Source organism: Anolis sagrei, chromosome 4 (assembly GCF_037176765.1).
Source record: "Anolis sagrei isolate rAnoSag1 chromosome 4, rAnoSag1.mat, whole genome shotgun sequence".
Taxonomy (NCBI): Eukaryota; Metazoa; Chordata; class Lepidosauria; order Squamata; family Dactyloidae; genus Anolis; species Anolis sagrei.
Window position 1 is genome coordinate 140525498 of NC_090024.1, and position 27127 is coordinate 140552624.

At 41.3% G+C, this 27127-nt stretch overlaps 1 protein-coding gene across 3 annotated transcripts in view; it reads left to right on the forward strand.

Annotated features, from left to right (window-relative positions):
* The first annotated feature begins 2616 nt into the window (after positions 1–2616).
* The window catches only part of SEMA5A (semaphorin 5A), a 208783-nt gene continuing 184272 nt past the window's right edge, over positions 2617–27127 (forward strand). The window contains exon 1 of one of the 3 annotated variants that reach the window (XM_060774064.2): positions 2617–3035. The gene's annotated coding sequence lies outside the window, so the exon portion shown is untranslated. The remainder of the gene's footprint in view (positions 3036–27127) is intronic. The other 2 variants (XM_060774065.2, XM_060774066.2) reach the window with 2 other exon arrangements.

Here is a 27127-nt window from a genome sequence, read left to right on the forward strand (position 1 = left end):
TCATGCCCACAGATTCCTCTTACAGGAAAAGCTTGGACCAAGGGAATCTAACTGTAGAAAGCAAGGGATCATTGCAAAGAGGGATCACTGCAAAAGTTGTACATCACAAGTGTTGAATCTGACTCAGATTGGCTTTGAAAGGTAGCAGATCACAGGAGCTGTCTTCATAGACCTGTCAGCGGCTTATGATACTGTAAACCATTGCCTCCTCCTGAGAAAAATGTATAATATCACAAAGGATTACCACTTCACCTGCCTCATAGGAAATCTGCTACAAAACAGGAGCTTTTTTGTTGAGTTCCAGTGCCAAAGAAGCAGGTGGCAAAAACAGAAGAACGGCCTGCCTTAGGAGGGCGTGCTTGCTCCATCAATGTTCAACACTGAACATGTTACACAACCTTACCTCACTACCTCTGAGGATGCTTGCCATTCTGCAGCTCTTTTTTTCTGCATCTGTATGTTTATATTTTTGTATTTCTGCACTTTTCCATAAAAAATGCTACAAAAGTGGTAGGGTTGCCTGAAGATGGCAAGACTTGGGAGTCTGAGTAGACCAGAAGTTCAACATGTGGCGCAGCAGTTAAAAGAGGGAAGGGGCTTTGGGGCTGAATCAATAGGAGCATGGATCAAGGGAAACCATAATCCCACTCAATTCTGCTTTGGTCAGATTTCGCTTGGAATAACTTTTGTGTCCAGTTCTGGGCACCACAATTCCAAGAGGGATATTGGCGAGCTGGAAGGTGTCCAGAAGAGGGTGACTAAAATGCTCAAAGGTCTGAAAGCCATGAATCCCTATGAGGAGTGGCTTCAGGAGCCTACCCTGCTCTCCGGATTTGTACCATCAACCTTCAGGTCAGCAGTTCTGCCGGCACAAGGGTTTAAACCATTGTGTTACCAGGGGCTCCGAAAAGAAGCTGAAGTGTCCTACAAGGAAGAAATTTCTCAATGTGATGAGGTTGAATGCCAGAGTTCCCTCCTTTCAGGACACTTCTGCCTCTTTTCAAGCAGGAGGGCTATGCATGACAGCCAGAAGTAGTTTGACTCATGTGATGAGCTCTGTGCCTCTCTGTGCTTGAAAAGAGGCTTTTTTTCATACCAGGAGCAATTTGAGAAACTGCAAGTAGCTTCTGGTGTGAGAGAATTGGTTGTCTGAAAGGACGTTACCCAGGGGATGACTGGATGTTTTGCCATCCTGTGGGAGGCTTCTCTCATGTCCCCGTATGTGGAGCTGGAGCTGACAGACAGGAGCTCACCCTGCTATCTGGATTCGAACCATTGACCTTTCGGTCAGCAATCCTGTTGGCACTTTCTGTATATATTTCAGATTTCAATATTAATGTCAAAAATACGTAATATTATTTTACATAGGATTTGTGCTACATTAGGGCTCCGAAAAGAAGCTGACGTGTCCTACGAGGGGAAAATTTTCTCAATGTGACGAGGTTGATATCCGGAGTTCCCTCCTTTCAGGACACTTCTGCCTCTTTTTAACCAGGAAGGACTATGCATGACAGCCATAAGTAGTTTAACTTATGTGATAAGCTCTGTGCTTGAAGAGAGGTTTGTGTGTGTTAGGAGCGACCTGAGAAACTGCAAGTCACTTTTGGTGCGAGAGAATTGGCCGTTTGCAAGGATGTTGCCCAGGGGACATCCTGTGGAAGGCTTCCCTCATGTCCCCGCATGGGGAGCTGGAACTGACAGACAGGAGCTCACCCTGCTATCTGGATTTGAACCACCAACCTTTCGGTCAGCAGTCCTGCTAGCACAAGAGTTTAAGCCAGTGGTTCTCAACCTGTGGGTCCCCAGATGTTTTGGCCTTCAACTCCCAGAAATCCTAACAGCTGGTAAACTGGCTGGGATTTCTGGCAGTTGCAGGCTAAAACACCTTGGGGACCCACAGGTTGAGAACCACTGGTTTAAGCCATTGCGCCACTGGGGAGCTCCGAAAAGAAGCCAAAGTTTCATGTCAGGAGCAACTTGAGAAGCTGCAAGTCGCTTCTGGTGTGAGAGAATTGGCCGTCTGCAAGGGCGTTATCCAGGGATGTTTTACCATCCTGTGGGAGGCTTCCCTCAAGAAGCTGAAGTGTCCTGCGACGTATCTCCTTCTACGTCCCGCCTAGGAATTTAAGATCTTCTGGAGGGGCTCTGCTCTCGGCCCCGCCCTTGTCACAGATGAGATTGGCGGGGATGAGGGACAGAGCCTTCTTGGTGGTGGCCCCCCGCCAGTGGAATTCACTCCCCAGAGAAATTAGATCATCGTCATCCCTCCTATCTTTCAGAAGAACATTAAAAACATAACAAGAGTGTAGACCACTGAAGAAACTGAACAAACACTGAAGATACCCTCAAGAAACTGAAGTGTCCTACGAGGGGGAAATTTCTCAACGTGATAAGGTAGAAAGGCGGGACTTGGTGAGCCTGCAGAGACACTAGCCCCGCGCAGCATTGCTTAGGGCCACGCTGACACGGGAGGAAAGTGCAAAGGAAGTGTGGCTCAAGGCGAGGCGGCCCTTCCAGCCAGTCTCTCTCCAAAGAGCAGAGCAGCAGCAGCGCTCCGTCCGCGCGCCCCTCCGTCTCCCCGCGCGCGCTCTCTCTCTCAATCTCTCTCCCCGGGTTCTTCGCCGCAGGCACAAAAGGGAGACGTCACCCGTTTGTGAATGGGAGGGAAGGCGAGGGATTGAGCAAGGAAGGCTCCGACGTGAGGCTCCCGAGGGCGGAGGGAAAGGGTCCTCCTCGGGCTCCCCTTCCTCCCGCCCGCGGGGCTTGGGGAGGCGGGGCAAAGCGACGCAGCCTGCAACGAGCGGCGAAGACCTGCTGCCGCCTCTGCTGCTGCTGCTGCTTCGCGTGGAGAGTAGCGCCAGCTCGAGCGTGCCTCCCTCCCTCCTTCCTTCCCTCCGCCTTGGCTCTGGATGAAGAAGAGGAACTCGACCTGCCTCCTTCTTGGGGTGAGCGCCTTTTCCCAACTGCCAGGAGAGGCTAGACCGGGAAGTTGAGAAAGAGGTGAGACGGGGAGCCTTCTGGCGCTCTTCCTTGAGGTGAGATCTCCCCGCCAGCCCTTCCCCGGCCGTTCGCTCTCTTGTTCTGGCTCCGCGTTCGCCCCATCGATGAGGAGGTCGAGCCTTTCCCCGGCTCTTCTTGCTTCTCACCTGGCAGCGCTGCGTGGCGAGTCCGCGCCTGGCCACCAGGGGGCGCCGGAAGGGAGGCTTCAGCTCCAGAGTCCCAGGCGCTTTCATTAAGAAGTCACTTTGGGAGGGAAAGGGGGTCAGGTACAGATGTTCTCCATTAAGCAGCCTTGATGTTAGCCAGCTCTTCTGATCTGTTAGAAGACGAGAGAAAAGGGGGAGTTGGGCCGGTTGGATTCCTTTGAGCCTCTTCCACACTGCCCCTGTATCCCAGGTTATCTGGTAGTGGGGACTCCTATATCCTTGTTTAAGGGTCCTTCCAGACAGGTCCTATATCTCAAATTATCTGCTTAAGGGCCCTTCCAGTCAAGCCCTACACCTCAGGATCTGATCCCAGGTTTTTAGTTTATCCCAGATTATCTGGCTGTGTGGACTCATATAATCCAGTTTAAATCGGAAAACCTGGGATCAGATCCTGGGATATAGGACCTGTCTGGAAGAGCCTTTAAACTGTGAGATATGGATCCACACTGCCAGATAAACTGGGGTAAACAAGAAAACCTGGGATCAGATCCCAGGATATAGGGCTTGCCTGGAAGGGCCCTTAAACTGGGAGATATGGGTCCACACTGGCAGATAATCTGAGATAAACAGAAAACCTGGGATCAGATCCTGGGATATACATCCTGTTTGGAAGGACCCTTAAACTGGGAGATATGGGTCCACACTGCCAGATAAATTGGGGTAAACTCGAAAACCTGGGATCAGATCCCGGGATATAGGAAGAGCCCTAAAACTGGGAGATATGGGTCCGCACTGCCAGATAATCTGGGGTAAATACGAAAACCTGGGATCAGATCCCAGGATATAGGAAGAGCCCTTAAACTGGGAGATATGGGTCCCCACTGCCAGATAATCCGGGATAAACAGAAAACCTGGGATCAGGGCCTGTTTGGAAGGGCCCTTAAGTCGATCCTGGAATGGAGGGAAAACTTGAAGTGGTTTCATTAGGTATCTGCAACATATTTTTGCACCTTTCGAAATCATCACCACCACCACAACAACAACATACAAATCATACATTTTAAAATTAAAAACTCTGTTAACACAAAAGCAAGCTGGGATTACATGATGCATTGTTGTTCTCACTGTTGTGTGCCTTCTGGCTGTTTCTGACCTATGGTGAACCAGTCACAGAGTTTCTTATCAAGATGCAATGATGAAGTTTTAATGATGCATTTAAAACTTTCACTTTATGCCTAACTTTTGTTCAGTATGTTTTCAAATATTTTTAATGGAATTATTATTATTATTATTATTATTATTATTATTATATTTATTTATACCTCGCTTTATCTCCCCTACAGGGGACTCAAAGCAGCTTGATATAAAAGCCTCAGCATAGCCATTTAAAAGATATGAATGTTCAACATTAAAACAGGATTAAATATAAAGAGTATTAAAAATGTGTTGTCGGAGGCTTTCATGGCCGGAATCATTGAGTTGCTGTGTGTTTTCTGAGCTGTATGGCCATGTTCCAGACGTATTATCTCCTGATGTTTCCTGAATGTTGCAAATGGCCACCTTGATTAACACTGAATGGCTTTGCAGCTTCTAAGCCTGGCTGCTTACAACCTGGGGGAATCCTTTGTTGGAAGGTGTTAGCTGGCCCTAATTGTTTCATGTCAGGAATTCCTCTGTTGTTTAAGTGTTCCTCTTTATTTATTGTCCTGATTTTAAGGTTTTTTTTAATACTGGTAGCCAGATTTTGTTACATTTCATGGTTTCCTCCTTTCTGTTGTAATTGTCCCCATGCTTGTGGATTTCAGTGGATTCTCTGTGTAGTCTGACATGGTGGTTGTTGGAGTGGTCCAGCACTTCTGTGTTCTCAAATAATCTGCTGTGTCCAGGTTGGTTCATCAGATGCTCTGCTATGGCTGACTTCTCTGGCTGAAGTAGTCTTCCGTGCCTTTCATGTTCCTTGATTCGTGTTTGGGCAATGCTGCGTTTGGTGGTCCCTATGTAGACTTGTCAACAGCTGCATGGTATATGGTAGACTCCTGCAAAAGTGAGAGGAACCCTCTTGTCCTTTGCTGAATGTAGCATTTGTACATTAAGGGAACTACTGAGCACATAGGGAAGCTGCTGAAAAAAACACAACCTACAAACTATCTACAGACCCACTAAGAAAAACCAACAAATGCTACACTTAGCAACCAGGCAGCAATCAGTCAAGCTTTGAAGCTGCAAGGCCATTCAATGCTAATCAAGGTGGCCATACCTGCCTCAAGCAGACAAGAGTTCCTTCTCCCACCCTGGACATTCCACAGATATATAAAGCCCACATGCCTTGTTTCCAACAGACCTCAACCACTGAGAATGCCTGCCATAGATGTGGGCAAAACATCAGGAGAAAATGCTTCTGGAACATAGCCACACAGCCCAGAAAACTCACAGCAACCCAGTATTTTAAAAATCATGTCTGAGTTGGGATTTGAATGCTACTACTCTCCAGCATCATGGTCCAATGCTGAAACCACAACACTGGCCCTTTTATTGTCAAAGGCTTTCATGGCCGGAATCACTGGATTGTTGTAGGTTTTCTGGGTTACATGACCATGTTCTAGAGGCATTTTCTCCTGACGTTTCACCTGCATCTATGGCAAGCATCCTCAGAGGTAGTGAGGTCTGTTGGAAGTAGGAAAATGGGTTTTATATATCTATGGAATGACCATGGTGGGACAAAGGACTCTTGTCTGCTTGAGCTAGGTGTGAATGTTTCAACTGACCACCTTAACTAGCATTTGATGACTTGGCAGTGCCTGGGGGAATCTTTTGTTGAGAGGTGATTAGATGTCGGAAAACCTACAACAACTCACTGGCCCTTTTGCTTCAGGATGTGTTTACAGGATTGTGTAGTTGTGTTAAAAGATTTCAAGAAAGCCAGTGGAGGGAGCAAACTGAGCTAAGTAATGATCCAGCTTGAATAAACACCACTGAAATGAATGTGGCTTTGGTTATCACTTAATGCAAGTCTCAGAGGCGTGGTGTTCCATCCAAATAAACCTTCTTAGAAAAAAACCCCCACTGAAGCACAGATTGTAATGTATGAAAGACTAACCTCAAGTATAATAGGAGCACAGAACTAAGAACAGTAGCATTATCTTGAAAAGAGAACAACCCTTCTTTGTTGTGGGTTGTTATCACATGCAACTTTTAAAAAAGGAATTCTAAAACTATATTTTATGTGATAAGATGTATATTTACCATTTTATGAGTATGTATTGAAATTTAGTTGGCTTTTTGAATGTATCTTACCTTGTTGTTTACATACGATGGAAAGTTCAAATGTTAAACTATCGATTGAATTTCATGTGAGTGGCCTTCATGTTTAGATACGGTATGTAGCCACCATTTGAAAATATAGTACAGAAATTAGCTCTTGCATGCAGGTAAGCTGCTTTTGAATCCCATTTAGACAGGATATTAATGCAATAGATAAATAATAAATGCATGTATGAATCACTGCATTTCCTTATCCTTTGTCCTTATAGGCTTGCAAGCAAGTCTGAACTCAGTTGCTTTGACCATTAATAATAGCTATTGTTAATGTGCAAGTGAGAATGTGGGAAAGCTTTCGCAAAGATGTATCATCACATGGGAATAATGGAAAGGGGATTCTCGAGTGTACACTTTGCGCCCGCGGACCCCTGGTTTGCATCTGTACAATGAGAAACAAGGCTTTTGGTAAGACACCTTCAAAACATTAGCTGTGTAAGGCTTGCTCATAAAATCTAGTTTTCACATGCACAGAGGCCCAGAGCATGTGATGATTTATTGGACTTCACTCCATGGAGAATAGTCCGTTGTATTGTATGGGGTGTTGACCTGAGAAATGAGTATCAATTTGTTGCCAAGTATAAATGCTGGATTTGAGCATAATAGAGTCCTTATTGCATTTTAATTGACAGAAAATGTGCTGGTTCATATATCTCTTAAAATAAACTGATTAGGTAGATTTATAATTGTGTATACATAGCCAATATCCTAATGTTTTATAGCACGGGATAATTACACTTTCAAGAAAGAAGTGGTTTGGGGGTTTGGGAGGATGTTAAAGACCTCCTATTTTGAAAGCGTTCAGCAGATTTAAACGGCATTCTATTAAAGCAAGCACGCTCCGGGCAGATTGTGTTGTTGTTTTTAATGCCAAGCTGTAGAATTCAAACAGCCTATTAAAATGGTCTGTGAAACACGAAGCTTCCATGTTTCGAGGTGGTTTTTTTAAAATTTTAAGATAGGTGGCAGTTTAAAGTATATCATTATTTTCCTCCTCTGGGCATATCATCCCACACCTGTTCAAAATGAGCCAACGAAATGTGTATCTTATGCACGCTCCTTCATTTTCTGAGTTGGTATGAAAAATGAAAAGTACAAACTTCTTGCATGTTCAGCAGATTTTCCCCAAATACTGAATTGTATTGTCATCTCCTGTTATGCAGCATGTAGGTTTCTTCAAATGAGTGGTTTTGTTGTATTGGGTGTAGTCTGCTTTATCTCCCCTTTCTGCGATAGCTCATTATTAATCTGGTATTTACAAGTGTTGCCACTGGAGTTGTATCTGATTAACTTCATTGTCATTTTTGAGATATGCTTCACGCTCTTTGATTCCAGGATTTCCATTTTGTTCACAAAGGCAGTTTAAGTAAGGGTTCAGTGTCAGACGGGAGAAGAAAGCTATTATTTACAATTGCTGACCTCTAATTTAATTAAATTGCTAGGAGAAATCTTTTCTAGTATATAGACCATGGCATCAATTTGTTGCCAAGTGTAAATGCTGAGTTGGCTGCAGGAGTCTCAAGAATGGAGTTGGAGAACTCCAGAGCAATGGTCCTGAGTTATTTTGACATTCTCACTGAAACCACAGGCTGGAAGATCATCTTCCATGATAACTCCAATTCTTTCTCAGGCCCCTTCTACACATATTCTGCTTTGAACTGGAATATATGGCAGTGTGTACTCGGATAACCCAGTTCAAACTCAGAAAACCCGATTCAAAGCAGATATTGTGGGATTTTCTGCCTTGATATTCAAAGTTATATGGCTGTGTGGAAGGACCCTTAGTTGGGTCCTAACCTATTGACCTAACCTATAGAATGGGGCATATTTTTGGTTTGATCTTTGCCACAGAGTATGGGTTTTGTTATAGGAGGAATAGTGCCATAATCAGACATTTCTTGATAAATGTTGGTTTTGCTGCATCTATTTCTTACCTGTAAGAATTGTCTGCCCTTGGAAACATATGGAATTGGTCAGATTACTGAATGCTGTCCAGTATTTTTCAGAGGCTGAACTTTTCATTATCTTAGTCTTTCTGAAGGCCACCAACATGATTGGACCTGAGCAACAAATCTGTCCTGGCAGATGTGATTTTGGAACTCATCATGCAAGTCTCCCAAAAACTTTGAGCGGAGAAATAGTCACTTTTATAATTATTGTCAAACTGTTATTGAAACATATGCAAATGAGGAGCTCACTGTACCTGTCTCTCATGTTTCTGAGATTATTTTCATCTTCTGCAGCCTGTTGATCATAGTGTATCAGTAGCAGTTCAAGCATTAGTTATAATGGCTTATATAACCTAGCTGAGAAAGCCCTTCCCCATGTGCTTGTCAATTGCATCTCAGAAGGGTGTGGAAGGACCCCTAGTAACAATATTCACTTGTATAAAAGCTCACCTGGGCTTTGAGATCTCTGAAAGAAGATCCTGTCACTCTGTCACCCTATATATCAAGGCAGAATATCAAGGCAGAAAATGCCACAATATCTGCTTTGAACTGGGTTACCTGAGTCCACACTGCCATATATCCCAGTTCAAAGCAGAAAATGTGGGATTTTCTGCATTGATATTCTGGGGTATAGGGCTGTGTGGAAGGGCCCAGAGTGACAGGATCTTATTTCAGAGATCTCAAAGCCCAGGTGAGCTTTATACACGTGAATATTGTTACTAGGGGCCTTTCCATACAGTCCTATATCCCGGAATATCAAGACAGAAAATCCCATGTTATCTGAGTGTTGACTCAGATAACCCAGTTCAAAGCAGATATTGTGGGATTTTCTGTCTTGATATTCTGGAATATAGGGTTGTGTGGAGGGGCCCTTAGAGAATTTGACTCTATAGCTACCTCCAAGATTGCTGTGATGTTGAGAGGAGACATTGTTGTCCGTGTTGTGATACACAGATTCCGTGTGATGGTGAGACAGAGACTGGCTCTTTTTGACAATGGATTAAGCCAGGGCAATTTATGGTAAAGAAAGGATCTGAATAAAGAGAAATGATCAACTACTGAAACATGTTAAATTGCAGTTTAGTGTATAGTATTTTATAATATATAGTGGGAGGGTTTTTTCTCCTCTAGCAAAATTGATGTTAGTTTCTTGCATTCTTTCCCCTACGAACCATCAAGACCACTAAGATCGTCTGGAGGGGCCCTGCTCTCGGTCCCTCCGCCTGCACAAGCACGGCTGGTGGGGACGAGGGACAGGGCCTTCTCGATGGTGGCCCCTCGACTTTGGAACTCCCTGCCATTTCCCTCATGACGTTCAGGAAACTAACAAAGACCTGGTTGTGGAACGCGGCATTTGACAACTGATTTAATTCTTTGCCCACATGAAAGGAGGATGATGAATGGGATTGTGATGGTGTTGGACGAGTTGGCTCTTTTAACTGTGATGATAATGTTTTAACGTGTATAGTGCTGATATTTTAACCATGTAATGAAGTGGCATTGTGTTGTAATTGTATATTTTTTGTATGTTAACACATGTTGTGAACCGGTCCGAATCCCTCTTTGAAGGTGAGAGGGTCGGTATATAAAACCTCGAAATAAATAAATAAATAAATAATAAATTCTTTCCTCACATAATGCCTGCTTTTATCTACTCTCCTCTCCTCTTTGGCTATGTCTATGTATATCTTGTAAATTTAGTCTACTGAAAAACACAAACCGAAAGTGTTGTTGAAGGCTTTGATGGTCGGAATCACTGGGTTGCTGTGAGTTTTGCAGGCTGTAGGGCCGTGTTCTGGAAGCATTCTTTCCTGATGTTTCGCCCACATCTATGGCAGGCATTCTCAGAGGTTGCCTGCCATGGATGTGGCAGGAGAGAATGCTTCTAGAACATGGCCATACATCCTGGAAAACTCACAGCAACCCACAAACCGAAAGCCCAGAAATTGAAGGCTGTATTAGAAACTGATGTTCATTGCTAGACAGACTAGACTTGTTTTGATGAGGTGAAATGCTAAATGTTTGATTGTAGGGAACTCAAATGCATGTTAGTGTCAGAACTATGTTTTCATTTTTTGAGGTTGTAAGTAAATATTACTGGTGTCCCTTTAAGAAGACTAATCTTAAATTATGATAGCAATCTAGATTAACAGGACTATAGACTTAAATCCAATTGTTAGTCTCAGCCAAAGAAATGTCAAAGCAATTTAAACATATGCATCTATGTATTAATCAAATTCCCATTGAGTCATTAATTCAGATGGTCTACTTTAGTGCATTTGGATTTAGGCCTTAGTATATTATTTCTATTTTTTATTTAAAAAAAATCAAATTCAAAGCTGTGATTTTAAAATTCGTGTATTTTGATTTGCTCAGCCTCCTATTTCAGTCATTTCTAATTATCTTTCCTCTGTAATAGATCAGGCCTCAAATACTGCCGTGCCTCAGAGGTTCATTGAAAAGCTTTCTGCTTTGGCTTTCCCCCAACTTTGAGGCACTCTCTTACATTGCATCATTCTGTTTTTATTGGATTGTTTCATTATTCTGTGGTGATGTTGTAAACTGCTTCAGGATTTGTATATAAATGAGAAGAGGTTTAGAAACATTTCTAATAAAAACGTTTATCTTGTTGCTTAATCTTTGCTCTATCCAAATTATACTGTGTGTGTGTGTGTGTGTGTGCTTCAAGTCACCTGATGAATTATGGCACCCTAGTGAATTTCATAGAATTTTCTTAGCAGGGAATACTCAAAAAGTGGTTTTGTCAGTTTTTTCCTCTGAAATATAGCCCACAGCACGTGGTATTTGTTTATATTCTCTCATCCAAGTACTCATCAGGACTGATCCTGCCTAACTTCGAAGATCAGATGAGATCTGGTGCCTTTCGGGTATTTTGGCCACTTTTAATGCAAGCTAAAATCTGAATGGAGCACTCTAGAACTTTTGGTCCTCTGGGTGTTTTGGACTTCAGCTCCCACAATTCCTAACAGCTGGTAAGCTGGCTGAAGTCCAAAACTACTGGAGGAGAACATCATCATCATCATAATCACTATCATCTTTATTTTTATTCCGCCCTATCTCCCTGAGGGGACTCAGGGCGGATTACAGTACACATATACGGCAAACATTCAATGCCGCTATACAATTAACAAAGACATACAGTACATAAATAGTGGCAAAGGCTTCCCATATTTTTCCATCTCTGGTATCTAGAGGCTGTGCTCCACTCCGGCCACTTTGGGGGGGGGGGGGTGAGGGGGTGCTATTACTCCATCTTCCATGCCGAGGAGCTATGTTGTCTTTAGACACTCTCCTGATTGAATTGCTGGCATGTCCGCATGGGCACCTTTTATTATCTCACCGCCAAAACGGTATCCATTTATCTATTCACATTACTGTTTCGAACTGCTAGGTGATCAGAAACTAAGCTAACAGTTGGGAGCTCACCCCAATCTGGCCTTGAACTGTCGACCTTTTGATCAGCAAGATTTTCTGCAGCTGGTGGTTTATCCTGCTGTGCTAAAGCACAGTAAAAATGCTCTGTTCATGAAGTATAAATCTTAGTAGCAAGTTACCCAGAATTTACAAAAAAGCACCTGGACTAGTTTCAAACCCTAGTCCTGTTCAGACATTGAACAGTGAGAGAGGACCATATATCTATTATTTGATTCAGTTTGATATACCCCAAAATAGTTCAAAATACTGTTCCTTTAGATTTAGGTAAAAAATTCTCAGTGAAAACCCAACGTTTAAACATGTTGCCCAGTACAGAATAGGAGGAATCATTGCCTGATTTTACTCAGATCTCAGAACAGTGAGAGAAGTCTCATAATACATTGAAATAGTTTGAGGGAGATTCACTGAAAAGATGCAAAATAGACAATGAAAAATGTATACATCAGATGTAATGGGGAAAATCTTGGGACTAAAATTGTTCATAGTACACAAGATTACATATTATATATTGTTTTCCTCACTGAGCTTGCCGACACTTGTAATCACTCGATCAATTCTCTCCCATTTTCAGTAAACAATACATACTATTCTCAAGGAATACTCAATTGAAGGATTTGAAATGGCAGTGCTGAACCTAAAACTCTGCTGGCAATCTGCGGAAAATGTTGATATATAGTGTGCTGTGGCTGTGAAAAAAGGCACATTCTATGTCGGGCATAATTAGAAAAGGAACGGAAAATAAAAATGCCAGCAGAGTACTATTATTTTGCAGGTCTGTGGTGTGTGACCACCTCTGGAAGACTGTGTTGCGTTCATCCCACCACAAAAATGATAGACGAAGCTGTACAAGCTGTAGAAAAAAGTGACAAAATGAGCAAGTGGCTGGAGCAACTTTCATATGAAGAAAAGTTCTGATAGTTAACTTAAAAGAAAGGAAAGTAACAAGAGACATATAAAATTACACATAGTTTGGAGAGGATGAATAGGAAGAAGTATGCATTTTCTCTCTCACAATACCAAAGACAGAGCTTGTCAGCTGAAGCTGAATGATGAGAGATTTAGCCTAAGAGGATATATTCTCCACACAGTGCAAAGTATCTTGTGCTACCACAAGATCTAGAGATGGCTGCCAACTTGGATGGTTTTCTAAGAATATTTAACAAATTAATGAAGTTCAGAGGCTTGTGCTGGCTGCTAATGGTTTATCATATAAGAGGAATATTCTGGAGTAGTTGTGCTGGCGATAGAAACAAAATTTTGACATCCACAAAAGAATGATACTTTACCAGACCAACTAAAAAAGATAAAATATATAATGCAAGCTGTCAAAGCTCACTGGCTTCTTCATTAGGCAGAGGTATTAAAATCATCCCCGAAAAGGGAAAAATGATGATACAGCCTATATTTTGTTTTAAGATGCTGCTTTTGTTGTCACTTAAGATAGTCCAGAGGAATACCAATGAAGATTGAGACCAGTCTCCTGTTTGGCCATTTGAAAACTAGGAAGTAAAGAGTCATAAGCCTGACAATAAAATGTTGTGAGTTTTCCGGGCTGTATGGCCATGTTCCAGAAGCATTCTTTCCTGATGTTTTGCCCACATTTATGGCATTTATCCTCAGAGGTTGTGAGGTCTATTGGAAACTAGGCAAGTGGGGTTTATATATCTATGGAAAGTCCAGGGTGGGAGAAATAACTCTTGTCTGTTTGAGGTAGGTGTGAATGTTGCACTTTTATTAGCATTTAACGGACTAGCAGTTTCAAGGTCTAGCTTCTTACTCAGGATGCCTGCCATAGATGCAGGTGAAATGTCAGGAAAGAATGCTTCCGGAGGGCAGTACAGCACGGAAAACTCACCACAACCTGACAATAAAACTTTATTAGAAACATAAACTTCATCTCTGTTTGTGAAACTCCTGTGGTTCTGAACATTGTTTCCCCACTTCCTTTTATTAAAGTTAATGGCAGTGTGTGAATCTTGACCATTGGCAATTATTCCAGAACTCAGTTTGAGTGTCCACAGACTCACATGCTTGTATTATTAAGTTCTCCCAATGAGATATTGGCCTGAGAGACTGAAGACCTCAGTGGAATACGGGCTACCCAAAAATGTAAGCCATTCACTAATTGAAGTTGAAGCTAATGTGTTGCATTGAAATGAAGAAGGTTCAGGAAGACTGGAGACAGATTGGGGAATAAATAAGATGGAGTTGACACAAGCATATAACATGTCTGATGGGTGATCCCAAAACTTGCCTATTACCGAGCTCCACCCTCCAAGCTCACCTAAACTGAACCTACAAATATTTACCATTCAATCTGATACCATTGGCTGTCTTAGAATTGGTCTATACAGAAGCAAAGGAATTGTTTTCCTTCCTTTCTCTTATCTCTTGAGAGATAGATAGATAGATAGATAGATAGATAGATAGATAGATAGATATTGCATCTTCCCCTGTTTGAAAAGCATCCTGGGGCTGGGATTTCTTGGCGGCTTTTGTTACTATTGACCATGGTATCCTTCTGGGTCGGTTCTCCAGAATGGGTCTTGGAGGCACTGCTCTGCAGTGGCTCCACTCCTTCCTGGAGGTTCATACCCAGTTGGTGGTGCTGGGAGATACCTGCTCGGATCCCTGGCCATTGACCAGTGGGGTCCCGCAAGGTTCAAGTCTTTTCCCCATGCTTTTAAACATCTACATGAAACCGCGGGTGAGGTCATCCAGAGTTTTGGAGTTGGGTGCCATCTCTATGCAGATGACACACTACTACTCTTCCACCTCATTCCAAGGAAGCTCCCCAGATCCTGGACCAGTGCCTGGCAACTGTGATGGACTGGATAAGGGCTAACAAGCTGAAGCTTAATCCAGACAAGACAGAGGTCCTTCTGGTCAATCACGAGGCCAAACGGAGTATAGCGTGGCAACCTGCACAATGGGGTTACACTCCCTCTGAAGACACAGGTCCACAGTCTGGGGATCCTCTTGACTCTGCGCTGATGCTTGAAGCTCAAGTGTCAGCAGTGGCTGGGAGAGCCTTTGCACAATTAAAGCTTTTGTGCCAGCTGTGACCCTACCTTGAGAAGCCTGACTTGACTGCCGTGGTCCATGCCTTAGTTACATCAAAAATGGACTTCTGTAATGCAGTCTACGTGGGGCTGTCTTTGAAGACGGCTCAAAAACTGCAGTTACTACAAAGGTTGGTGGCCAGATTACTAACTGGGCCTCGTTATAGAGAGCATACTATGCCCCTATTAAAGCAGCTCCACTGGCTGCTGCTGAGTTTTTGGGCCCCATGCAAAGTGCCGGTTATTACTTATAAAGTCCTACACCCATCTGGTCCAGCCTATCTTTGAGACTGCATCTCCTTCTATGAATCGGCTCAGGCACCGGGAGGCCCTCTTCTCAGTCCCACCTCTATCTCAAGTGCAGGACCGAGAGGAGATCAGGCTACCTCCCACTCTCCAAGCCTTCCATATACAATTGAAGACATGGCTTTTTAGACAAGGCTTTGACCATGTTTAGAAATTGAAGGACCCAGAGATCACGTCACTGTGCGCTTTAAGAGATTGATATTGATTGCAGTTTGCTTTGTTCTGCAGCTATTGTTGCATTTTATTTTTTTAACCAGAGGAATTTATGATGTTTATGTTTGTTTTTATTGCTTTGTGTTGTTGTCTTTCCACCTTTTGTATTTTGCATGTTTGCACCCTGAGTGCTTGTGAGCCGCCCCAAGTATGGTGATGGGGTATAAATTGTTGTTGTTGTTGTTATTATTATCTCAGATTTTAGGATTTTCCATGATCAGTAGCATCTGCTCAAAAAGCAACAACAGCAATACTTACTCTTAAGCTGGATATCTGATCAGTTAGCCTTTCTACCCTGACCCCTACACCAGTCTTAATCCATCATTAAACTTTTTTTCTACCCTGCCTCAAGAATCTTAGCTGTTCTTTCATAAAGAGTCCTCTGTTGTTTTAAAGCCTTAACAATTTCTGGTGAGTTTTCTCATGCTCCCTTTATATTCTCTAGGAAGCCCCAGTTTCGAATTTTGGACACTGCAATTTAAATGCAATTAGGAAACCTCACTATGCCAAATGTCAGCCATTGAGCTTGACCTTTCACTGATTGCCAGCGACACGCAGACATTATTTTTTATTGTTATAGATGAGAGATAATACACCTTTTACTTTAAGTGCTTAATTGCACTTGCAATATCTCTTTAATGACTCTTTATTTTGAATATGGGATTGTGCTGAATGCAATTTTAAATAAAAGCAAGCTAGACTTGATGTGTTGCCAGTTCTGTGTTTTTAATCAAGATGAAGAACTAAATTTGAAGAACAAAAGGCTCCCTCCTCATTCACTTTTTCTTAGCGGAGGCAACAAAGCCAGCAGGAGGCCTGATGGAGATAAATGGACTTCTACAAAGATCTGTAAGGGAGCATAGAAGTTATAACTAGTTCACTTACTATTTTTAGTCTTTAAATCGAACTATCTTTCCCTGACCATATAATCATGGTACATCTGGATTTAACAACAGAGAAACTTTTCTTTCATACCATATTTGGGTCTAACCATTATTATAAAATTAAGTCCAAAATGATAATAAAGTGTTGTGATTCGTCCTCCCACTCCAAACACTTGTTGGTATGCACGCTTATCTGATTTAACATTGCCAGAACAGGACAGAATTGGCTGGCTTTTTTTCTCTTCCATTGTGTCCTCTTTCTCATTCCCTGTTGGAATCGGCTATAAAACACAATGCACATGGTTTTTGTCTTTTCCAATTTGTCTTTGTGAAGTATTGCTGACTTGAAAGAATGTGTGTTTTATCAGCCATGCCAAAACATATTTCAAATTGACCTCTCCGTGACATATAGTTTTTGCCAGCTGTTCATGGTAGACTAGTTTTTAACGTCTAGCCTGGAGCATTGCAAAATTGACCAGGCAAGAACAGGTGGCAATCTGCTGTTTGAATCCCCCCAAAAGTCGGAGGATTCCTTAGAGCTTGAACAAGCATTTACAGGTAAAATTAGGTGTTTCAGAGCCTTTCACAGAGTTTTTTGGCTTACTAAGTAGGCACGTCCCCTTATACCCTCTAGATAACAGCCCAATACACTTGTAGAAAGATGCCCAATATGGTGTTTCTGCTGCTGCTGCTGACAAAATGCATTTCCTTTTCACTTTATAAAATTGTACTGGGACAAGAGGCGATTCTTGAAAAGCAGTTGGGCAGAAAACCGCATTAAATGCTATAAGGAAGGATGACAGAAACTTGCATTTATGTTGCCTGCTGATGGAAATCTTCCCAACTGCTTTGTTTTGAAAGGTCTCAGGAAAAAAATGGGACAAGAATCCAAGAAAATACACAGGAAATGAAATATGGACCATATGGGGAGACTAACTAGCTCTTAAAACTTCAGGCCCTATAACTGATTAAGGCATATTTTTCTACTAATTGGCGGCATTGGCTGCTTTTATCAATGTTAAGTTGCTATTGGTCACTGTCACTGTCACTGTCATATTTTATTTTTCATTATTTTCTTTACTTAAACAACACATATTTGTTTGAATATGTATCTGTATCATATTTCCTCACTGTTGCAGGATTGCTATTGATTTGAAATACATTTTAAAGGCAAAGGCAGCCATAGAATTCCAGTATTTAAAGGAAGGGTTCAGTAAGCAGGGTTCATTCATTATAGAGCTTTGTATCTTCAAGAGGAAAGAGGAGGAGTAAGTATAAATATTGTTGGAGGACAAATTGTTTCAGCTATGAACCTTAAACATGACATCCACATTGTAGCTATATTTCATCATGAAATATAGCTACAATTCTATGGTTCAGGGAGGCTGAAGGAAGTGGGTGGGGGAGGATACGGAGAGATGTTTTATAATTCCTACCATTGGGGAATACGAGAGACAATAATGCATCTCACAAGCTGTGTGATTATACTTTACAAGCAGAAGAAGAGCAACAACCTGTCCGACAGCATCACTGAATATGGTCTAGCAAATAAATTAAACAGATTCAATCTTCTTTATAACATATATGAAGATCAGTTAGAAATATTAAAGGTCTCAAAACATCTCCTGGGTGAAAGGCTTTGTAATACATACTCTTCAAACACAGAGGAGAGGAAATAATGGCAAAACAGACTGAACAAATTCTGTCTGATAGCACACTGATGCAGAAAGACAGAGGGGTATGACTTAGCTCAGTGGTTCCCAACCTTTTTTTGTCCAGGGACCACTCTCCAACATTAGTACCAAAAGGGTTACGAATCAGTTTTTGGTCAACTTTAGATTTGGTTTGGGGTGCACATTCAGAAAATTGCATTGTTTAGACCACATCAGCGCTAGCTTCCAATACAGAACATATGCCATGTTCAGCGACAGGGAAGGAGTAGCAGGTGGCACGAAAGCAGCCTAAACTAAACTAAATAAAGAGGAAGGAGGCTCGTGGACCAGATTTTGGTCCTCCCGGCCCACTGGTGGTCCGCGGTCCTCAGGTTAAGAACCATTGGATTAGATAAATAGAAAATGACATGTGTGTGTACTTTATCAGAATTCTTAGATACAAATGGGCAAATTAGAAACTACTGAGTGTAGACATGCGAAAGTTGTTATCCATTCTCTAATGCTACTGTCTCTTACCCACTATGAAGTTTCATCTGTTTAGATCTGTCTTTCAAACACTTTTCTGATAAGCTCTTGGGTCTGGCATGTCCACCACTTCAGTTTTGCTTATTTATATCTACAGAGGAGTGTCAAATGTGTTTGCGTGCAATGGTGAAGCCTGACTGGCTTGGTCAGTGCTCTGCATGAACCAAATACATGAGCAAGAATATGCACTGGAAACCTCTGCAACCACAGAAGTATTTCTTTCACAGCAGTGGTCACCATGAAAAAAGTTCTTCATATGAAGTTTGGAAATGGTTTGTTACACTGAGCAAAACATCCAGACCAGAGCACGGGCATGTATTTGGATGAGGATATCAGATGTTATTAATGTTTAGGTTCTTAAAAATGTTTGTAGTAAGAGATGAATACAGATTTTTCTTTGTGGTTTATTGATCGTCTTTTTGGCAGGCACATACATTTGACATCTGAAGGAAGGTTACCAATGCAGACTTGTGTGGAATGCAGGATGCTTCAAATTGTGGTTGAAGTCTGAAGTAATTGACCACTATTCATTTATGGTGGATTTACTGATAGGTTTTTCAGTCATGGAATATAGCCCATCTTTACATTATATGACAGTAATACCAGCAATTTGGAAGATGTGATTATTTCCTAAGAACACTTGTATATGTGGTTTCTAGTGGGCCAGTATAATAACATGTTGTTATGCACCCCTCATTTTTTAACATTAATGGCCCTCTCTTGGGATTGTCCTAGAAGAGGAGGCTTGTGGCTGTGTTTGGCACTCACAGTGGTGCAAGGGGACAAAAGTCACTTTCCAGACTCCTGAAATTTCCCCTTGATTTGTAATGTAGAACAAAACAAACAAACACAGGAAGCATTTGCAATCTGTTCATGACCCCCTTTGAATGAGTAGATGAAAAGAAAGGAACGCGAGACGTTTATATGACATCCAAAAATGGGATTGTGTTCCCATGTAATGAAACTAGCAAGTACAAGTACAAAACTTTATTACGGTCACTGACCAGCACAAAGCGGGGCACAAGCGCCCTGGGAGGGGAAGGACAATTCCCCAGTAAAGCAGTTATTTAAAAGTAGATTAGAAAACAGTTTAAAATCACATTTTAAAACACAGGATATTATAACAGGTATGGAACCGAAGGGGGGGGGGAGAGAGATTGATAGGAGGGGTCAAAAACACTGGGGGGGGGGCACTAAAGGGGAAGGGAGGGGCACATTGCGAGTCTAGTAGCATTTCAGCTGTAACATGTTGCTCTGACTACATTCTCAACAGGGTGTTGCCTTATGGGGTCAATTATTACCTGTCTAATTTTAAATGCAGCAGCACAGAACTTAGCAACACTGTAAGTGTTAGAGTCCGAAAGCAGCAAGGTGTAATAATATTTTTCACTGTGTCCTTGGTATTTTAGAAGCCATGGTCTAATTAGATTAGATCTAAGATCTCTATATAACATGCAGTGAAGTAGCACATGCTCAGTGGTTTCTACATGACCAGACTCACAGGGGCATCGTCTCCGCTTGAAGGGGGTCTTCCGGTACCTCCCCTCCAATACAGCCGAAGGGAGGGCACGACATTCTGCCTTGTAATGAAACTAGTCAGAATCACAAACCAAGTTTAACTTGAGTTATTTGTTGGTTTATGAATTCTGCCTTATATTCAGGTATCACATGAAACTTTTTCCTGTAGAATAATGCAGATGCAAATGCTGTGTACGCTTTAAGTCATTCACATTGTGGCCTATTAAACCAGAATTCTCAGCTTTCTGTTGTAAAATGACAGCTATTGGGTAACTTTGTGCCTATGTATCAGTCAGAGAAGGGAAACATGCTTTTTGTCCTCCATATCCTTCCTGGTGGCACAGCGAGTTAAACTACTGAGCTGCTGAACTTGCTGAGTGAAATGTTGGCAGTATGCCTATGGGGAGTAGGGCGAGCTCCCGCTGTTAGGCCCAGCTTCTGTCAACCTAGCAGTGCGAAAGCATGCAAATGTGGGTAGATGAATAGGTACTGCTTTTGCAGGAAAGTAACTGTTGCAATCATGCCGGCCACATGACCTTGGAGGTGTCTATGGACAACATTGTCTCTTTGGCCTAAAAAGGGAGATGAGCACTATTACCAGAGTTGGACATGACTAGACTTAATGTCAGGGGAAACCTTTACCATTTATCCCTCCTGGAGCATGTCTAAAGTCTGGGCAGTGACGTTTTTAAAAATGTCATGCTACATGTTATTCCAGACCCATAGTAGATACTTTCCATATTCTGTGGAATGTTAAATATCTTTAAAAAGAATTGTAATGCCTTATCCTTGTATTTGTGTGTGTGTGTGTGTCTATATATGTGTGTGTGTGTGTTGGGATAAGACACAAGCAAGGCCAGGAGAAAATGTCTTGACCACAACTGAATTTCTGGTTCATAACATTTTAGGAAGCTGAACATAATATCCTAGACAAGTTGTCGTTATTAAGTGGAGTCAGAGATGTAAACCACAAATCTTCAGACTACAGTAGAGTCTCACTTATCCAACCTTCACTTATCCAGCGTTCTGTATTATCCATTGCAGTCCAGGGTGAGAGAAAGAAAGAACCCTTGTCTGTTTTGGCGCTAAATTCGTAAATACAGTAATTTCTACATAACGTTACTGTTTACTGAACTGCTTTTTTCTGTTGATTTGTTGTAAAAACATGATGTCTTGGTGCTTAATTTGTAAAATCATATTGTAATCATAACATAATTTGACGTTTAATAGACTTTCCCTAAATCACTCCTTATTATCCAACATTTTCGCTTATCCAATGTTCTACCAGCCTGTTTATGTTGGATAAGTGAGACTCTACTGTACTTCTGATTGACTTAAATAATTTGGGAAAGTGAAAATTGCAACACCACCAGGACAATGAATACTTTGTATGTCCTTGAAGTATGAATAGATGAAGAGTCAGAGACGTAAACCACAAATTTTTGGACTGCTGCTGATTGACTTGAATAATTTGGGAAAGTGAGAATGGCAACACCATTAGGACAATGAGTACTTTGTATGCCTTGAAGTATGAATAGATGGCCCAGCCATTCTCTGAGCTCAGCTGTGCCAACTTGAAAATGTTTATAGCCATGCCAGCACCAATAATGATGGTGCAGAAGGAGGTGGGCCTGGCGTCTTGCTGTGCCCTGCTCAAACTTAGAAGGTAACACCCTCCCTCCTTGCATAAGCTCAGAGATCAAGAGGCTCCCAGTTCAAGTGTGTCTATCTTTATGCTGTTTGGAACATTACCTCTGTTTAGTGATAAGAGGCTTCTCACTTGGAATATTTTGGCAGCCAAGGTGTGGGTTGAGTGCTGTCAATAATACTTAAATTGTCCCTGAGTGAGCTGCCAAAAGGCAAAATCCGTGAAGAACAACCATATGTCAAGCTAAGAGGTTTGGATCGTGAAGCAAAGTTTCTGAGATTTCAGATAAATTTGCAGGGGTTTGTCTTCTGATTTCATCTGGAAGAAATTGTAGAATTTAGGCAGTCTATAAATCAAGATAAAGGCTATATTTAGAGATAAGATCAGCAGCTTTTTTAGTTACTAGGTTATTTGTGTTCAAGACTAGACCCAGATGAATTGTAGACCTGCTAATGGGGAGGATATCAGTATAAGTGGTAACTTAAGAAATGAGACAAGCACAAATGTAGTAGAATTGAAGTAGTCATTTAATTCCAAACAGCACAGTGCTATTGATTGTAAAGAGTTTTATCTGCTTATCAGTTGCCACAGCTTGCTGACTTATGTTCATGGTATAAAAAGGATTTGATTCCAATGTTGTAATCTGACAAGGCTGGTCAGAGCATTTGTGGATAGGAGTTTTGTCAACTATCAAGGGGCCTTGCAGACAAACATAATGAAAGCAGGCAGCGTAACCACCCCCTTTCTGGCCAGATGAACTGTGTCTCTTGTTGGATTCAGTTAGAGGGAGATCAGTTTTGCCAGCTTCCTACAGAAACTGATGGAGCGTAAAACGATTCGGATAGTCTTTGCAACATCACAACACATCTTCCTCCCATAACAGTTCAAAATTGAAAATTGTTTTGAAAGCAAAGGACACGTGAATCTTTGGATCAACTTGGGGGAAAAATAAAGTTGTGGAAGTGGGATAAAGAAGAAACTATTTCAGGAGCAAAATTGATGGCTAGGTAAGTAATTCTTCCACATTCATTGGGGTTAGGGGCACAGGCCCCCCATATCAAAATACTAAATATTTACCTGGAAGAACACCAGTTTGGGAATCTCTAGTCCTCTAGTGCAATTCTGTAGCTATCTTCCACTCTCCTGCTCTCCCAAATGATTGCTTCCTTGTCTAATTAGGTGTATTAAGGAAAACAGGTGAAGACCAACTAGATTTTTTTTTAAATGAGTAGCTTGGTTGTCTAAAATGCATGGACATAAATTGGATGAAAGAATCCCTAAGGGTTCCTTGTAAGCATAATAAAATATGTGAACATATCCAGTTAGATTTCACCTGCTCAGTAAACAACAGGTGGGTCTGAGTTCTAGGACTTGACTGGGTATTCTTTATCCCTATCCAACATAAGTAATGATAAGAGATGATGGGAATGATATCTTGAAAACGAAAACTAATGTCCTGACCCTGGAACCTTAGTGGTCAACGCCTTTGGCATATGTGCAAAAGTTAAGTTTTATGTGTGACCTACTGCCACTCTGTTGTGCTGTGTAATACACTTGCAGGCAGGAACTATGCTTCGGGACAGTTCTTCTGGATGAAACAGTCAGCAGGAATACTCGTAATAGAAGCAGATGTGGATGTCTGTTCCACGATTACCTCACATCCAGGTGTTTACCACCTGCACCATACTTTGCTTGCAACAATAGAGTCATAAAAATCTAGCTTGGAGACTTGCTTTTTGCTTTTGTTAAGTTAGCCTTCAGATTATACATTAGTGCATAAATGCTGGGAATTGTTACAATGCCAGAATCTATATTTTTCATCATTTTATGTGTATGTTTACCTTGTCCCATATTTCATGTTTGGCTTGTGGAAGTGGGATGCTTAGGCTATATCTATACTTGTTTATGGGAAAGGTTTTGCACTACAACTCCCCAAATTTCCAAGCCATGATTGTAATAAAAAAAATAAGATTCCAGTCTCAGGTTTTGATGTTGCTAGACTTTAGGAAATCAAGCCCGACTGCTCACTGGAGGGAAGGATATTAGAGGCAAAGATGAAGTACTTTGGCCACATAATGAGGAGACAGGAAAGTGTAGAGGAGACAATCATGCTGAGGAAAATAGAAGGAAAAAAGAAGAGGGGCCGATCCAGGGCAAGATGGATGGATGGTATCCTTGAAGGGACTGGTTTGACTTTGAAGGAGCTGGGGGTGGCTACGGCCAACAGGGAGCTTTGGCATGGGCTGGTCCATGAGGTCACAAAGAGTCAGAAGTGACTGAATGAATAAGTAACAACAGTGTTTGGATGGAAGGGAAGTCACATGATTTTCAGGCAGGGGACTTTTTAGGGCAATACCCAAATGAAGTTAAATTAATTTGCGTCCATGGTATAAGAGTTTGGCTGAATTTGAAAAGGCATACTCTGAATCAGAACAGAAAGAATATTCAAAAATAGTTTTAAAGATTAGAGAAAGAAAATCTTGTTCCATTGAGAACCATTGCAGTTTAACGCTTATTCTGCACAAAACTTGAACTTTTTGGGGTACAGAAAACAAGCATGTTCCCATGCAGGAAGACAGAACTTGCTTGTTCCTGTAAAGAAAATTATGTTTTCTGTGTATTAATAATAATACTTTATATCTATTCCATCTTATCTCCTTTATATCTATTCTGTCTTATCTCCAAAGAGCCTGCATTGTCTGTAGACACCTCCAAGGTCATGTGGCTGACATGACTGCATGGAGTGCCGGTTACCTTCCTGTCAAGGCAGTACCTATTGATCAACTCACATTTGCAAGTTTTTGAAGTGCTAGGTTGGCAGGAGCTGGGGCTAACAGTGGGAGCTCACCTCATCCTGTGGCTTCAAACTGACAATCTTCTGGTCAGCTTATTCAGCAGCTCAGCAGTTTAACCCACTGCGCCACCTCAAAGATTTTTGCAGAACGAGTACCAAACCACAACATTTTCTGCATAGGACACAATATTTTATTCACAGTAAATAATACATCTATGCAAAAAATGCACATTTTGCACAAAATAAATCCCGACGCACAAATTGTCTTCGAAAACTATGTTTGTATTGTGAAAAAGTTGCTAAAGTTACTTTTTGCTTCATTTGAGGACAAAATCACACCTCTAGCTTTGCAAGTGCACAATATAACTAGTGTGAAATTAAACCACAGATTTTAAGCTCCTAAACTAGAAATTTGTGCTCCACATGCAGACTTTTTCCCCAGATCAAATACTGTGAAATCTCAGGGTAGGGCGGTCCCAAACCCTTCTTTGTCAGATTTAATATCAATCAATTAATGGGTAGCAGTGTAAAATTGGTACTGGTGAAAGCCGGAATTAACATTTGCTTGCTTATGCCAAGATCTCTATCAGCATGGATTTTTGTAGTCTATTGTGCACAGCCAGAGCGTGTTGATGGGTTGACAGTGACTTAATGTCTTGATCCTACATAAACCCATGGAGTAGATATTTAGCTGTGTGATGCCTGGTCTGCATTGAAATCAATGGAATGAGGAATGTTAAGCAGCTGTGTAATTTCTTTGTATGATTGGAATCTGCTTAGACAAGTTAGAGTGGGAAGGAAAACAATGTGGTATTGAGAAAGTTAACTTATGCAGCAATGGCTCACCCACACAGTGAAAAGTTACAATCTCAGTGGAATAATGCTGTTGGAATAACTGGTTTCTGGGGTGTCTTTATGGTTATATTCTTTTGTGATTTCTGTCAATGCAAACTATTTTTGTAGCATTTTCTGCCCAAAGGAGAGATACACCAAGGGCTTGATATGCTTTGATTTGGCAAGGTGCAGCAAAAATACAGAATTTGGTACTGCATACAGAAACTTGAACCCATCCCTGGTAGATTCAAGGACACAATACACCACCCAGGCTGCCTAAGCAGTGTGTTCTTTCATTCCACTTCTGCACATGCTGATCAAATCCCTTTTGAGGCTGCTTCTAATGGTCAGCAACTCTATGAAAACAGTAAATGCAGTTACATACAGTTTGGAAATCATGCAGGGTCTGACACTTCAACCTTCATGTGGGCTCACCTGTAAGCGGACGCATTCTATATATAAGAATTTTTTTTAGCTCACCTCCTGCAGGTACTTTATAGAAAGCCATTATGTTTTTTAAAATTCTCTTCATCTGAAATGGTCTCTTCAGGAATCAACAGCATCACTCAGCTCTCTTTTATCTGATTTCCCCTCCATTTCAACAGGTGTAAGGAGCCACATCCATTTTGTTTATTTTCCACAGTTTGGTCTCTCTTAGTTGAAAACTTTAAAAACGAAGAAAAAATTGCCTTTCCCCACAGTCACAATACATTTTTTAAAACCCACAAAAACAAATCCAACTATTACTATATAGACTGGAACATTTTTGGAAAGGAGGAAACCCCATATTGGTTGTGTTTTGAGAAATGTTTATACCACACAGTGTATGTGTCTGTTGATGATATCACCCATCATATTGTGGTAGCCTTCAATCACAGTCAACTATGGTTGTTTTGAGATGGTTTAAATAGTGGTTCTCAACCTGGGGTCCCCAGATGTTTTTGGCCTTCAACTCCCAGAAATCCTAACTGCTGGTAAACTGGCTGGGATTTGTGGGAGTTGTAGGCCAAAAACATCTGGGGACCCCAGGTTGAGAACCACTGGTTTAAAACAATTGATTTCAATGTATTGTCAAAGACTTTCACGGCCAGAATCACTGGATTATTGTATGAATGGCCATGTTCTAGAAGCATTCCCTGCTGATGCAGGTGAAACGTCAGGAGAGAATGCTTCTAGAACATGGCCATACAGCCTGAAAAACTTACAACAACCAATTGATTTTAATGTAGATATAAATTATTTTAGTGTTTGTGTATATTTATAGTTTATTTTATGTTCTAGCATTGAATGCTTGCCTAATAATAATAATAATAATAATAATAATAATAATAATAATCTTTATTTATACCCCACCACCATCTCCCCAATGGGGACTCAGAGCAGCTTACATGAGGCCAAGCCCAAATAACAATTACAATTAAAAAAAAACCAAAACACAAACCGAAAATGCAAATAATAAACAATAACATCATAGTTACATAAAAACATATAAATACATAACAATCTAAAAATTACAATATGCACAGGCACAGTAATAATGGGCGGGCTACATGTAATTATTAAAAGACAAACTGCCATAAATCCCCTTCAGGGTGAGAAGGGTGGACTATAAATGTTTTTAATCATCATCATCATCATCATCATCATCTCCCAGTATGAGCATCATGAATGGGGGAAAATAACAATTATGTTTAAAATAAGGAAAAATGTTGTTTTTATGTCCCTATAAGTTGCTGATTGGCTTATGGTGACTCCATAAATATAATAGGGTTTTCTTACACAAGGGCTACTCAGAAGTGGTTTT